Raw genomic sequence first — 13,452 nt, 5'->3', positions numbered from 1 at the left:
TTAGGTGAAATAATAAAAGTAATCTCACTGTTTAAAATAAATGCATATAGCACAGGGAGATCAGCTCAGTGCTTTGTGACGACCTAGAGGGGTGGGAGGGAGGCTCAAGAGGGAGGGGATATGGGGATATATGTATGCATATAGCTGATTCACTGTTGTACAGCAGAAATTGACACAACATTGTAAAGCAATTATACTCCAATAAAGATGTATATATAAAAATAAATTAATTAATTAATTAAAACTGGGCAAAGAAACTGGAAAAAAATTTAAGTGTGTATGTATATATATTTTTTAAAATTTTAATAAAATAAAATAAATGCATAAATAAATACATAAATATTATAAATTTAAAACGTTTGATACTGATTACTAGCTTTCATATTAGCCGCAAACCTGAAATTACCATAGTTTCTAAACTGAAAATCAAGGCACAGTATGACAGTTTCTCTAAGAGACTTGAAAAATCAGCTTTAGACATACTCCTAGCTTTGCAAATGATATGCAAATTCACCAAATATTCTTAAATTTCTTCCTCAGATTTAGCATTTATATTATGTCAACTCTACCACAACTGAGACCCGTTCCTTTCAGGTACTATCCCCACTAGGGAAAAAGAATAATACAATACATGCCAAATTTCCCCAAACACAAATTTATAAGAAATAAAACAAAAGCGAAACAGACCCACCCACTGCTGACTTTATTTCTGCATGACCTGTTTTTAAGTTTACTAACCTACAACGCAGTGCTTACTTTAATTGCTCTACTGGCTTCCTACAGTGACAGTCAGAACGATTAGACTCCAACATTTCCCACTTCCTCTAGTCATTGATTCTCAAGCTTCAGATGAATAAGAATCCTCTATTTAAACCAAGTCATTTGTAAAAATAATTCTCAAGTCCTTCCCCTAAGAGATTACAGTTTAGTACATCAAAAGAGGAGCTAAACAATCTGCATTAGTAAAACCCCAGGTGAGTCTGACTAGAACAGTCCACAATCCTCACTTTAAGAAAAACTGCCCAGGACTTCCCTGGTGGCACAGTGGTTAAGAATCCACCTGCCAATGCAGAGGACACGGGTTCAAGCTCTGGTCCAGGAAGATCCCACATGCCACGGAGCAACTAAGCCCGTGCACCACAACTACTGAGCCTGTGCTCTAGAACCCACGAGCTACAACTACTGAGCCCACACACCACAACTACTTGAGCCCGCACGCCTAGAACCCTCGAGCCACAACTACTGAAGCCCACGCCTAGAGCCCATGCTCCGCAACAAGAGAAGCCACCGCAATGAGAAGCCCACGCACCACAACGAAGAGTAGCCCCCCTCACCACAACTAGAGAAAGCCTGCGCGCAGCAATGAAGACCCAAAGCAGCCAAAAATAATTTTATTTATTTACAAAAATACTTAATGTTTTATTTATTTATTTACTTTAAAGAAGAGAAAAGAAAAACTGCCCAGGTGGGTCCACCCCATCCTCCAGTCTCCACACACACCCGCCTCCTGCAGACATCCAGGCACAGATGTCAGAGCTGCCAAAGGGTAAAGAAACAAATTCCAGCTGCTATCAGCTTAAGGTGGCCCTTAAGTTTTTAAATGCCAATGGATGCCTTAAAAGTCTCTAAAACCCCAAAGAATAAAGCTATACTGAAAGATAGGGTAGCTATATATAAGATACAGGGAGTTCTTTTCCAATTAGAACCAATTCTAGGTTCCAGTAATAGCTCTACCACTTACTACTTCTATGACCTTGGACAAATTATTTAGTTTTTTTAACTAAGTCACATTTTCTTCATTTATAACATGAAGATAACAACACCCCTACCTTATAGGGTTGCTATGAGTATTAATGAAAATAAGTAATATAAACTGAGTAGCATGGTGCTTAGGACTTAAAAAGCAATAAACATAAAGATGTGGCAAATATATACAATGGAATATTACTCAGCCATAAAAACAAACAAAATTGAGTTATCTGTAGTGAGGTGGATGGACCTAGAGTCTGTCACACAGAGTGAAGCAAGTCAGAAAGAGAAAGACAAATACCGTATGCTAACACATATATATGGAATCTAAAAAAAAAAAAAAAGAACGAAAAAATGGTTCTGATGAACCTAGGGGCAGGACAGGAATAAAGACGCAGATGTAAAGAATGGAACTGAGGACGTGGGAAGGAGGAAGGGACGAAGTGAGAGAGTGGCACTGACATATACACACTACCAAATGTAAAATAGATAGCTAGTGGGAAGCAGCCGCATAGCACAGGGAGATCAGCTTGGTGCTTTGTGACCACCTAGAGGGGTGGGATAGGGAGGGTGGGAGGGAGACACAAGAGGGAGGGGATGTGGGGATATATGTATACGTATAGCTGATTCACTTTGCTATACAGCAGCAACTAACACAACAATGTAAAGCAATTACACTCCAATAAAGATGTTTTTTTAAAAAAAAGCAATAAACACTGGCTCTGTGATTACTATTATGATGCTGATCATCTTGCATTCTTTTGCTTATCTGATTCTTTCCAAGGTTTACAAGAGGGATACTGCTATCCCCATCTTTTCAGATGAGCAACGGTTAAGGTTCAAGACATAAATCTTAAAAATGTCAGAGCTAGAATTGAAACTCCATCTGTCCAGGTCTGTCCTACTCCATGGCTCTGGCCCTGACAGGTATGGAAGGTGTTCCGCCAACCCTGACAGCCTCCCATGTCCGTGCTCTGCACAGGGCTCTGCACACTGAGGTTCCCAGTCATGTTTGGGGAATAAGGCAATGAATGAATAGTAAGGTCCTCAGGGGCAGCAGAGGGGAATGTACTCTTCTACATACACTACCGTACCTATCCCACCGCCCCTTACACAATGGATTTAGAAGGATACATGTGGGACTTCAATCAGGGGAACCACAGATATAAATTCAAGAACTTGCACACAAAAAAAGGAAGAGTAATGATTTTCCACTCTGCAGTTCTACTCACTAATTTAACTTAAAGACAAACTCATTCGTTCAACAAATGTATATTGAGCACCTAACCATGGGGCAGGCTCGGTTACCAGGTGCCCGGGACGTGTGATGAACAGCAGAGAAGACGTCCCAGTTTTGTCTATCTTAGCCACTGAGGCGAGGATTCAGACACAGAACAAGTCATTTCAAGCACCATGAGCAGAGTGCAGGATGCTATGGAAATACACAGCAAGGGTACCTCATCAATTCTGCTAGGGGGTCAGGCAATTTTCCCTGGGGAAATAATGTTTAGCTGAGATCTGGAAGATGACAAGGTGGACAGGGACCATATTCTAAGAAGAAGAAAAAACGACACGTAAAAGGCAACGTGGGAGGAAGAACATGAGTGTAGAAGGAACTCGGGGAGAGAACAGAGAACAAGGGGAGAGAGGCCAGGCAGGAGGCCGGAGGGGTGACAGACAAGATTACACAGGCCTTGAGGACCATGTTGAGAAATTGGACGGTATCTTAAGTATACGATGGAAAATTATTCAAGGGATTGAGAAATGGGGTACCATAATCCAACTGGCATTTTTAAAAAACCACTCTGGCATCTGGGTGGAGACTGGGTTGGGAGGGGGCAAGGGTGCAAGTAGGGACAGGGGCCAGGAGATCTCTAGAAGCCGTCTGGGCACAGGTAATTGTGGCCTGGACTGGAGAGGTGGCTGTAAAGAGTGATTTAGACCGGAAATTTATTTGGAAATAGAGCTAGTAGTCTTGGATTCAATACATAAAAGACGAAGGAGGTGTCAAAAATGACCTCAGAGGAGCGACAGCGATGCAAGATGGCAGCCACCACAGGCTCGGACAATTTATGAAAACCGAATATACAGCCTTAAAATAGAATGTGGACCTAAATACCCAGAAGCACCCCCCTGTGTAAGATCTGTAACAAAAATTAATATGAATGGAGTTAATAGTTCTAATGGAGTGGTGGACCCAAGAGCCATATCAGTGCTAGCAAAATGGCAGAATTCATATAGCATCAAAGTTGTCCTGCAAGAGCTTCGGCACCTAATGATGTCTAAAGAAAATATGAAACTCCCTCAGCCTCCTGATGGACGGTGTTACAGCAATTAATCGAAAAGAAAAACCACAGGCCCTCCCCTACCCCCCATTCGATTTAAGCAGTCTTCGTTTTCCACGGTAGTAAATTTTCTAGATACGTCTTGTAGACTTCAAAGTACTGAAAAGGAAGCTCCCATTCAAAGGCAGTTTATCTTAAGATACTGTAAATGATACTAATTTTTTGTCCTTTGAAATATATAAGTTGTGCTGTAACAAAAAAAGAAAAAAATGACCTCTGAGAGGAAAAAAACAGTAACTCTAGATTGGAGAAAACTGATAAGCACTGCCTCAGCCAGGTGATGGAGGTTAAGAGCATCACAGTGAGAGGAGAAGGGCTCTGCACCTTCAGGGTCTTCCTTCCCAAAACCCATAATCCCAGCCTAATCACAAGCAAAACAGCAGACGAACCCAAACTGAAGGACATCAACAAATACCTGATCTGTCAAGGTCACCAAAAACAAGGGAAGTCTGAGAAACTGTCACAGTCCAGAGGAGCCTGAGGAGACATGATGACTAAATGTCAGGTGGCCTCCTGGATGGGGTCCTGGAGCAGAAAAGGACATCAGGGGAAAACTAAGGAAATATGAAGAATGTGTGGAGTTTAGCTTATAATCCTATATCAGTACTGGTTACTGGCTGGGATGAACGTACCACCCTAATGTTATTAGGGGACACTGGGTGTGTGGTACACAGGAACTCTGTAATATCCTTGCAACTTTCCTATAAATCTAAAACTACTCTAAATGTAAAAGTTTATCTTAAAACTGGCCCCCTGGTCTGACTTGAGCACCTGGGAGGTGCCCTTTATTGAGACGGGAGAGACAGACGGGAAGACCACAAGCTCATTTCAGACACATGAAACAGGACAAGATCCTGCACTGGAGGAATCAGATACCAGGTGGGCAGCTCTGGTGGGGCCCTCGGCAGAGAGAGCTGAGCTCAAAACAAATGCAGGAGCCCTCGGCAGGCTGAAACTATGGGAGTGGGCAGGGTCACTGAGAGCAAAAGTGGATATCAGGAGGTGAAGGGCCTCGGTTGCTTCCTGAGAAATATCCACGTTTACCAGTCACACAAGAAGAAGGTCTAGTCTCAAGCCCTGAGGAAATCCCACCTTAGGTGCTGGTAGAAGAGAGCAAGATGGAACATCCAACACGGGGGAGAAGAACCCAGGGGTGCATGTGCCAACCCAGAGGCCAAGGGAAAAGCACAGTCAGCCTGTGTGAATATGTCTGAGAAATCAAGTAAGCCCTGGAAAATGCTCCTTATCTTTAACAATTCTGAGATCACCAGTGATCTATGAAAGAGCTTTCAGAAGAAGAATGGGAATTAAATTCAGACTGGAATAGCTGAGTAAGAGGTGAAAAAATGAGGAAAACTAACTCTTACAAGAAGTCTGGCTCTCAGATTTGCACACCCACGGTCACAGCAACATTACTCACAACACCTAAAGGTGGAGGCAACCTAGGCGTCTATCGATGGATGAATGGATAAACAGTGTGGTATATACATAATGAAATATTATTCAGCCTTTAAAAAGGAAGGAAATGACATGTGGATGAATCTTGAGGACATTATGCTAAGAGAAATAAGCCAGTCACAAAAAGACCAACGCTGTACAATCCCACTTATATGAGGCACTTAGAGTTATCACATTCAGAGAGACAGGAAGTAGCAAGGTGTCTGCCAGGGCTGGAGGGAGAAGGGAACAGGGAGTTAGTTGCACAACAGTGTGAATTTATTTAATGCCAAGGAACTGTATACTTTAAAATGGTTAAGATGGTAAATTTTACGTTATATACGTCTTAGCACAATTAAAACTTTTTAAAAAGAAGTCTGAGTCTCAGAATGTTAAATTCATATCAAGCTATAATGATTTACAATGAAAAATATTTGAAGCTGGATACTTTAACCTAGATCAGCACTTTCCAAACACGTCCCTAATGATGTGTGTCACAACACACACAAGTCACAGATGTTGATCCCCTCATGCTCTGCAAGGGGGCCTGGGCCACCCAGACCCCGGACCAGTGGTCTCTGATCTCAAGAGTACTCATCCATTAATCCCATATGCCTTATAAATACTTTTATTTTTGATGTGTTCTAAGATGTGAGAAAAGCTGAGAAACAACGGCTAAAGAAATGAAAATTACAGATTATTTCAATTCTATTTTCAGTGGCAAGAAAAGCTGCTTTAAATTAGTTTTCTTCATCAACCCACAACTTCTGCTGCCAAAAGGAAAAAAAAAAAAAAGAAAGATTGTCACCTCAACTTAGAGAAACAAATGAACCTCTACTACAAAGCCACATCTCACTTCTGCTAGATTTTTAAGGATAGAATAGGAGCAACAATTTTCTCTTCACACTAAGTCAGATCAACAAAAACTAAATCAATGTGTAAGGGACAAAAAAAGAAAAAGGAAAGAACAACGTGGTACTTGATGCAGGCATAAGATAAGCAGATCAATGAACAGAGAGCATCCAGATACAAAACCGTGTATTTGTGGAAATTTAGCACAAGGTAAAGGCAACATTTCAAATCAGTAGGAAAGGATCAATGATTCAATAATAAGCATCTATTTGGGGAGAAAAAAGAAATAAGAAGCTCTACCTCACTCTGCCAATATATACAAAATGTCTATGTGTATTAAACATCTAAGGATAAAAATTAAAAACAAAGAAGAAAATCCAGGGAGAATAATTAATAACTGGGGTAAGGAAACCTTTCCTAGGTATGCTGTCAAGGCCAGAAAGAGTCAAAGTTTGAAGGCGTGACTCACAGGACTGACGTGAGGACGCAACGAAGACAATTAAGACTGAAATATAGGGCTTCCCTGGTGGCGCAGTGGTTGAGAATCTGCCTGCTAATGCAGGGGACACGGGTTCGAGCCCTGGTCTGGGAGGATCCCACATGCCGCGGAGCAACTAGGCCCGTGAGCCACAAGTACTGAACCTGCGCTCTAGAGCCTGTGCTCCGCAACAAGAGAGGCCGCAATAGCGAGAGGCCCGCGCACCAAGATGAAGAGTGGGCCCCGCTTGCCACAACTAGAGAAAGTCCTTGCACATAAACGAAGACCCAACACAGCAAAAATTAATTAATTAATAAATAAACTCCTACCTCCAACATCTAAAAAAAAAGAATTGTTTAAAAAAAAAAAAAAAGACTGAAATATAGGTTTCTAGCCAGGAAAAAATTATACATACACACTTTTTTAAGAAAAACACATAGAAATCAGAAATAAAAAGGGTAAAGAATCTACGAGAAAAAAGAACAAAAGAATGAACAGACAATTCAAAAAAGTAACACATGTGGCCAAAACATGTTAAATCTCAGGAGCACACAAAGAAATGCAAATTAAAAGAAGACATAGGGCTTCCCTGGTGGTGCAGTGGTTGAGAGTCCGCCTGCCGATGCAGGGGACACAGGTTCGTGCCCCGGTCCAGGAAGATCCCACATGCCGCAAAGCGGATGGGCCCGTGAGCCATGGCCGCTGAGCCTGCGCGTCCGGAGCCTGTGCTCCACAACGGGAGAGGCCACAACAGTGAGAGGCCCACATACCGCCAAAAAAATTTTTTTAAAAAGACATAATTTTTTCACCCACTGAACTAACAAAGATTTAAAAAACTGATAATCCCTAGTGTTGGTTAGAGTTTAGGGAGCCGAACATTCTCATATTCAGCTACTGAGAGTACCGATCAGTGCCTCTCTAGAGGGAATATGGCAAATGCTTGTGCTCTTTGGTGAGCAGCTATGTCGGCAGGCCCTAAGAAAATAACTGGAGAGGTGTGCAGAATACTGGGTAAGCAATAAGGGACTGGTTAACAATTTTTATAGAAACTCCATGCTCTGCAAGTTATGTACATCCACCTCCACACATATGCACTGGCATGCAAGATGACCACAACAGATTTGGGCATTGGGAGAAAAACAGAGAAGAGGTATCTGTGATTCCTTGGGGGGGGGGGGGCGGGGGCCGTGGAGGGGAGTGACACACACACATACCATACACACACACACACCACACACACATACACACACATATACACACATATACATACATATACACACACATACATACATACACACACCACTGTAAGGCAGTATAATGCTTAAAGCAAGACAGGCTGGAAAAGAACTTCAATATATAAATCAATATATAATTCCAATTTGATTTGATTTTAAAATTACTAAAAACAGTCACCTCTCAATTGGGTAATGCCTGGAAGGATGAGTAGATCTGTAAATTATATTAATACAACTGAGAAACAAAGAGTGGACAAAACTAACGCCATGAAACAAAGCTAACTCAAAGAATTCCAAATATAATTGGATAATTAAATCCTTTCAAAGAAAATATAATTGTAATTTGAATTGGGGATATCAGTACTAATATCCCTACAACATGCAGACCTTCCCTACAATAAATCTTCGTCTACAACTAATCTCCTTTGGGTCCCTCAGTGTGGGATAATAGTAAGTATATACTGGTCTCTAGGCCCAGTTCCTGGCAGAGAACTCCTAAAACCCTTGTAATTTCCTAAGTGTTAAGAACATCTTTTGTTCCCATATTTGGTCTTTGACCGGTCCCTGACACAGGGCTCCTGAAACCCTTGTAAATTCAAAGTGATAAAAGCACTAAGAGCATCTTTTGTTCTAGTGAGGCCACCTGTTGGGGGTGCTGGAGGCAGGAGAGGGGGCCCTCCAGGATGGCTCTGGGTGGGGGCTGGTCACCAGAAAGACCAAGCCACAAAAAGCAGCTTGGAATTTTCAGCCCTGCCCCCCATTCTTCAGAGAGGGAGGGAGGCTGGAAAGGGAATTAATAATTGATCAAGAGGAAGCCTCCATAAAGCCCCAGTAGCACCGGATTCAGAAAGCTTCCAGGTTGTGGATGTGAACACATCCACACTGGGAGAGTGACACACCCCAACTCCACAGGGACAGACACTCCTGCACTCAGGACCCTCCCAAGACCTCGGCCTATGTATCTCTTCGTCTGGGTGTTCATCTGTGCCCTTTAATAAAGTGGTAGTAAGTAAGTACTTCCCTGAGTTCTGTGAGTGACTCTAGCAAATTAATTGAACCCGAGGGAGGGGGTCATGGAACCTCCGGTCAGCAGCACAGGTGACAACCTGGACTTGCGACTGGCATCTGAAGCGGGTAAATAGACTTTTTTTCCTACAATGCACTTGGCAACTCATTTTATTTTTATCCTCCCCTTTAGAAATTAAGCTCCCTGCAGACAGGCTTTTTTTTTGTTTTTTCTATTCCAGGAGTTTAGAAACTGCCTGGCACAGAGACACTCGTGTATTTGTTGGGTTAATGATGGCCTCCTCTCCTCTCTGTGGTCTCTCCCTCCCAGCACAGGTTGCTCACACCTACCAACCTGCTCTAGACGCCGGCCCAGCCGCCCAGCCTCCAGCCCGGCTCCTCTCGGAGGCGAAGGCACAGAGCCGCTGTTGTCTGCCCTCTGCCACCCTCAGCGCACCCTGCCCTCCAGCCACCCTGCCTCTCCCACTCCTTCAGATGTGCCAGCCTCTTCACCCCGGAGAGCCTTCCCGCAAGCCTGCCTCTGTCCACAACACTCCCCTCCCTGACCACTGATCTCTCTAACCCTCCCGTCCCTCCCATCACAAGAAGTTCACTTCCTGGGAGTCTTTCCCTGGTTTCTGATCTATATTAGGTCCTCTGCTCTTGAACAACCTTTCACAACCTTCATTTTGTAAATACATACTTATTCTTACAATTATCTGCTTAATGGCTGTTTCCCTTTAAAGGCAAACTGTGTCTTGATGACCATGCTATACGTCCCCAGGGACTGGAACAGTGTCTGAAAAAAGGAGCTCAACTGACCAACTGAATGGCTGGCTGTCCTACTAGACCACAGACTCGGCAAAAGCAAGTTCAACGTCTATTTTGTCCTCTCTTATGTATCTGGTGACAAATACGCTGTCTGGCACAGAGAGAATGTTTAACATTTATTAAATAAATGCTGAACGAATACAGGGGTTAGGGACACCATAATCCTATTCCTGAGGAGAGGAAAAAAAAACTGCTACCACCTTGACATCCTGTTACACAGAGCCTTCCTTCCGGTGATCTTACTTAGGTGTGTTCCTCCACAGCATCCTCCTACAGCCCAGGCGTCTTCACCCATATGTGCAGCATCCCCTTCGCTCAGCTCCTGCCGTGCGGGCCGCCTCCCAGGCCTCCGGAGATGGCAGCACACACAGCCCAGCACCCCCCCGCAGCTTCCCCCAGGGCGCCTCCAGTGAGACGTCTCCCCACGAGGCACCTTCCTCCGGCACAGGAGAGTGGCTTATGGCAAGCTCCAGAGGGCGGCTTTCCATCAGGTTCTACCAGTGTGACACCACCAGGACTTCTCCGCCTTGCAGCAAGCCTCACATCACAGCCTGCCCTGGGGACGAGGAATGGGTCTCAGCCCTGGGCAGGGTGGGACTCTTCCTTGGGGGCTCTGCCTCAGCTCTAGAGGATGCAGCTACGCTGTACGTCTGCTATTCTTATATCCTTTAGAGTTCTCTTCACTTTTTATGAGCCTATCCCTCATTACTTCCATTCCCTGTTATGGTGAAAAATGTTCATTTTTTTAAAAATTATGTTTTATATCAGCAAAATGAAAAGACAACCTACTGAGTGGGAAAAAATATTTGCAAGTAATATGACTGATAAGGGATTAATACCCCAAATATATAAACAGCTCATACAACTCAACATCAAAAGAACAAACAACCCGATTTTAAATGTTCATATTAGGGCTTCCCTGGTAGCACAGTGGTTGAGAGTCCGCCTGCTGATGCAGGGGACGCGGGTTCGTGCCCCGGTCCGGGAAGATCCCACATGCCGCAGAGCGCCTGGGCCCCTGAGCCGTGGCTGCTGAGCCTGCGCGTCCAGAGCCTGTGCTCCACAACGGGAGAGGCCACAACAGTGAGAGGCCCGCGTACCGCAAAAACATAAAATGTTCATATTAAACTTTTTCCTTCAATTTACTCTTTGTTTTTTTTTCTCCTGCTTTGATCCAGGCTGATACAGATTTGGAATTAATGTGTGTAGTGTAAGGGTCGCATTTCTTTCCCCTTCCCTACATGAGTATCTAACTAACTAAACACATTTATTGAAAAGACTGTTCTTTCTCTGCCATCCTGCAGAGCCTCCTGTGCGATAAATCAGGTGTCCAGATACGAATGGATCTGTGTCTGGACTATTTTGCTTGTTTGGTCAACTTGTCTAGCCTTTTACTAAAACCATATTATTTTAATGACTATAGCTTTACAGTAAGTCTTGCTACCCAGTATAGTAAGTCTGCTCAGTTTGTTTTTCTTCAAAATTATTTTGGCCATCCCTGCTGTCTGCACTCCTATGTTAACATCAGTTTGTCAAGTCCATCAAGAAAACATCTGCTGGCATTCTGATTAGTACTATACTGAAGGCATAGTTGAATTTGGGAAGAATCAGCATCTTACAACACTGATTCTTCTAATCCATTAACATGGTATATCCATCTATTGATTTAGACCTTTAACTTCTCTCAGTGTTTATTTTTTCCCTGTATAGATGCCTTACATTTCTTTACATTTATTCTGAAAAATATGACTGTGTATGTTACTACAAATGATATTTTTATTTCACTTTCTATTTGTTGTTGATACACAAAACTGCAATTGTGTCCAGAGTTACTTTGAATCTTGCAACCTTATTTATTAATTACAATAAGTTACAAGATTTTTTTTTCTACATACACAATCATGTCATCTACAAAAACAGTTCTATTCATTCCTTTCTGATCCTTGTACCTTTTATTTTTCTTGTCATATTGAACTAGGTAGGGTCTCTAAATAAAATAATAAAGTAGTGGTAATGGTGAAAATAACTTTTTTTTTTTTTTTTTTTTGCGGTACACAGGGCTCTCACTGCTGTGGCCTTTCCCGTTGCGGAGCACAGGCTCTGGACGTGCAGGCTCAGCAGCCACGGCTCACAGGCCCAGCCGCTCCGCAGCATGTGGGACCTTCCCAAACCAGGGCACAAACCCGTGTCCCCTGCATCGGCAGGCGGACTCTCAACCACTGCGCCACCAGGGAAGCCCGAAAATAACTTATTTCTATTCCCAGTCTCAGGAGGAAAACTTTCAACACTTCACCATTAAACATGATGTCTGCTATAGGATTTTTCTAAGTAATCTCTATCAAATTAAGGAATTTACCTTTTACTCATAATGTCTTAAGGGATTTCATTTTGAACAGATGCTGAATTTTACCAAAGGCAATTTTTACATCGATTGACATTATCACATTATTTTTCTGCTTTACCCTATTAACTCAGTGATTTCTACTGATTGATTTTTCAAATAGTAAACCTATCTTTGTAATAAGTCTGATGCTCTGATTTAAATCTTTTGAAATCTGTCAACACTTGCTTTATAGATCAGCAATTTTTATAAATGTTCCATGTGTATATAAAAAGCATGTATAATAGTTATTGGGTGCAGTGTCCTATTTATTGCATATTTCATTTTATTCTGTATTTCATTTTCAATATTTGTTATTTTCAATCTCCTAGGTCTCTCCTACTGTTTCTAATCTACTGGCAAACCCACTGTGACCTCAATTAGGTCAAGACTGTTAGGTGTGTTATTGAGATCATCAAGTGATTCTTTGTTTATTCAATCAGTTAATTAAGTGTATTAAGACTTCCCACTATGATTGTGGATGTGTCTATTCTTTGTTAGTTTTGTCAATTTTTCCTTTCTGTATTTTGAGGCCATGTTTTTAGGCACGTACAGATGTAGAACTATTGAATTGAGTATTTTATCATTATGAAATGTCTCTCTTTATCTCTAATAATGCTTTTCTGCCCTAAATTCCACTTTATTAACATAGGTACACCAGTTTTCTTTCGGTTAGTGTTTGAGTGATATGTCTTTTTCTACCATTTTACTTTCCTTCCACTTTTATGCATCCTTGCAAGCAGTACAGAGTTGTGATCCACCTTTTTTTTTAATTTAATCTCTCAATCTTTGTCTTTTAATTGAAATTTTTAGTTCATTTTTATTTATCAATAATATAATTACTGTGCTCGCTTCGGCGGCACATATACTAAAATTGGAACAATACAGAGAAGATTAGCATGGCTCCTGCGCAAGGATGACACGCAAGTTCGTGACGCGTTCCATATTTTAAAAAATAAATAATAATATAATTACTGATATCCTGAGTGTAAATCTATCATCCTACCATTTGCTTCCTATTATTCCCACAAACTCGATGTTCCTTTTCTGTCTTCTTTTGGATTAATCAAGTTTCCTTGGGCTACTACTACTACTATTACTCCTCCTCCTCCTCCTCCTCCTCTATATTTCCTCTCCATT

The 13,452-nt window shown here is 42.1% G+C and overlaps 1 protein-coding gene, 1 non-coding gene and 1 pseudogene across 4 annotated transcripts in view; 2 read left to right on the top strand and 1 right to left on the bottom strand.

Annotated features, from left to right (window-relative positions):
• Positions 1–4,397, top strand: part of LOC132433028 (ubiquitin-conjugating enzyme E2 variant 1 pseudogene) — a 45,480-nt pseudogene extending 41,083 nt beyond the window's left edge.
• CAMTA1 (calmodulin binding transcription activator 1) overlaps positions 1–13,452 on the bottom strand; it is an 890,922-nt gene that overhangs the window by 806,810 nt on the left and 70,660 nt on the right. The window lies entirely within an intron of this gene.
• Positions 13,157–13,263, top strand: LOC132416806 (U6 spliceosomal RNA). Its single transcript, XR_009517730.1, has one exon. It is a non-coding gene; the product is annotated as a U6 spliceosomal RNA (small nuclear RNA).

This window comes from Delphinus delphis, chromosome 1 (assembly GCF_949987515.2).
Source record: "Delphinus delphis chromosome 1, mDelDel1.2, whole genome shotgun sequence".
NCBI classification, from domain to species: Eukaryota; Metazoa; Chordata; class Mammalia; order Artiodactyla; family Delphinidae; genus Delphinus; species Delphinus delphis.
Note: the sequence above shows the minus strand (reverse complement) of the source record. Positions and strands in the feature narration are given on the sequence as shown.